The sequence below is a fragment of the Sinocyclocheilus rhinocerous genome, unplaced genomic scaffold (assembly GCF_001515625.1).
Source record: "Sinocyclocheilus rhinocerous isolate Xijiao unplaced genomic scaffold, SAMN03320098_v1.1 scaffold3144, whole genome shotgun sequence".
Taxonomy (NCBI): Eukaryota; Metazoa; Chordata; class Actinopteri; order Cypriniformes; family Cyprinidae; genus Sinocyclocheilus; species Sinocyclocheilus rhinocerous.
Window position 1 is genome coordinate 334,365 of NW_015624539.1, and position 2,634 is coordinate 336,998.

The window sequence follows — 2,634 nt, forward strand, 5'->3', positions numbered from 1 at the left end:
ACGCCTTCTTTCTTTGCGTGAACGTTTGGGCGGCGTTATGCAAATCTTCCGAGATCGTGACGTAGGTATGTGGGGGCGTGTTAGAATGAGCCGTTTTAGGTAGGCGTGGTTGACTTAACTTTTATAAAGAATATCTCTTTGGATTTGAGACTTTAGTCTTTTTGCAACTTTACAGATCTTCTTTATGCACCAAGAGCTTGTAACACTCCAAAGAGAAAGGAAAAATTGAAATCGCATCATATGACCCCTTTAAAGACAAACCATGTGCAAATTCACAAGTCAACACCATTGCCGAGTATTTTCTTCTTAAAACTGCAGTGTACTAAAATCAGTCTCAAAAACGCAGTTCAAATCCGCCCCGGTTTTTATTTACAAAATGTTGCAGCGTTGAGTTATGTAGCCAATCATAGACATATCTGTTGCTTTCATGAACACAATGGTGAATCAGAGGTGTTAAAGATCCACTCACCGCTCAAATTGTTTTTTGTTCAGTGCTGAGATATGCATACTTGTGAATCCTCTTATTATAACAATAACAAGGTGTAGACAAAATGTAAATAAGAGATTAATTGTGCAGTGTAGAGTTTCACTGATTATAACAGAAATTTGTGAGATCACAATGAACAAAGACAAGTGACAGCTTTTCCGCGATTATAAGGGAAGCGCTCTTTGCACGCTTTCTAGGCTATAATTTGAATACATTCACTCACATATTCATTCTCAAAACTGCAATGAATGACATAGGGATAAGGAATAATATTAGTGACTGCATGGGGACTTTAAACACTGTGCTAGACATTGCAAGAGACTTGTAAGAGCAAACCCTAAACGTGCCATTGCATTCCTTAGACTCTATAGAGTGTATAAGATGTCCATAGAGGTTCTGGTCAAACAATGAAAGAACATGGTGCATCCCATAGGTTGTGGGGTTTCTGTCCCTGGAAGATACAATGGGAATTGTCCTGACAAACTTATCTGTCACTTGAGCGACTCTGACGGGCCAACAACTCAGAGCTGAGCTTTCTGCTATTGGTGTTACTCACTCTCTGCTTCCTGTGTGCACTAGTTGGCCGGCCTTCACTTTGGGACTGCAAGCTGTGTCACACCCTGTTTGGAGTGAGCTTTGTGATCTGCATCACCTGTGTCCTCAGTAAGACTGTGGTGGTTGCATGGCTTTCCGTGCCACTCTGCCTGGATCTAACCTGATGCAGGACTTTGGGCCCATTCATCAGAGGGCAGGCATCTTCTTTTGCATGCTGGTTCAGGTTGTCATATGTTTATTGTGGCTGCTGCTGGCTCCTCCTCTGCCCACAGAGAGTGCAGGAGGTGAGCTCCTGCAGCGCATGGTGGGATCTGTTGTGGGATTTGTACTAGTGCTGGGCTACATCGGTCTGTTAGCAGTGGTCTGCTTCCTGCTGGCCTTCTTTGCCCAAAAGCTTCCAGACAATATCAATGAAGCTAAATAAAATACTTTCAGCATGTTGATCTTCTGTGCTGTGTGGATTTTGTTTGTGCCAGCGTACGTCAGCTCACCACAGAAATACACGTTAGCTGTGGAGATTTTCGCCATTTTGGCTTCCAGTTATGGCCTTTAGCTGTGTATATTTACCCCAAAATGTTACATCATTCTGCTTAATCCTGAGAAAAATACAAAAAAAGAACATGATAGCCAGACAAGCTCTAAAAATTTTCTGACAAGACTACATTTTTACAGAGTGCAAGATACCTTTGTAGAAATATATTATGACAATAACAATAAAGCTGTGCATTAATTAGTTTGATGAGATTCTAATCTAAATTTTGCAATATTATATGTTTGTATTTTGTATGTTGTAATTTTGGTGCCATTTCTTATGGGACTCCTGTTCATTTCTGACTCTGGAATGTGCATGGCATGATGGTGGAGGGTGGGGCTCTTTCTCAAGAGTGAAATGGGTGAAACATAGCAAAAATTTGTTATTTTTGTCCATGTAATATACATTTTAAAGTCTTAATGTAATGAAAGTAGCAAAATATCCTTTTCCCCCCATATTGTGACGTAGATGTGAGTGAAATGGATTATCGAAAAAGAAAAAAAAAATGTTGGACAGGGACTTGGTGTTATCCATTGGTTACTGATAGGATGGAAGCAGATCTGAATGTGAGCTTGGAGTCAATTGTAAGAAAGGGGTGGGATTTAAGTGGCCTAAATAATTAGAGAATTCCGGGATACATCTGTAATGTAAGGTGGCTTGACAACGGAGATGAGGATCCAAAAGCAAGGCTTTATTAAGAGCGCTGTCATAAAAAGGTCAAACGGTCAAAACACCAGCAAACAACAAAGGCAGAGGCAAGGCAAAAGAGAAATCCAAACAGTAGGCAATGGTCAGGGCAGGCAGCAAATGATAAAAAAAACAGGTAAACAGTCCAAGACAAAACAAGGCAGGGAAAAACAAGGAACCAGGGAAACACGAGAAAGCACACAAACTAGGAATACGCTACAGGCTAACAATACACAGCAATGTGAGTGTATGTGAGTGCATCTTATATAGTCCTCCTAATAGAAAACAGGTGTTGTCCGATAATGAGTTCCTAGGCTGGGGTATCTGGGAAATGGAGTCTGGGGTAGAGCAGTAAAGGTAAGGGATGGAGTGC

At 41.0% G+C, this 2,634-nt stretch overlaps 1 pseudogene; it reads left to right on the forward strand.

Annotated features, from left to right (window-relative positions):
* The window catches only part of LOC107740982 (extracellular calcium-sensing receptor-like), an 8,721-nt pseudogene extending 6,949 nt beyond the window's left edge, over positions 1-1,772 (forward strand).
* The last annotated feature ends 862 nt before the right edge of the window (positions 1,773-2,634 follow it).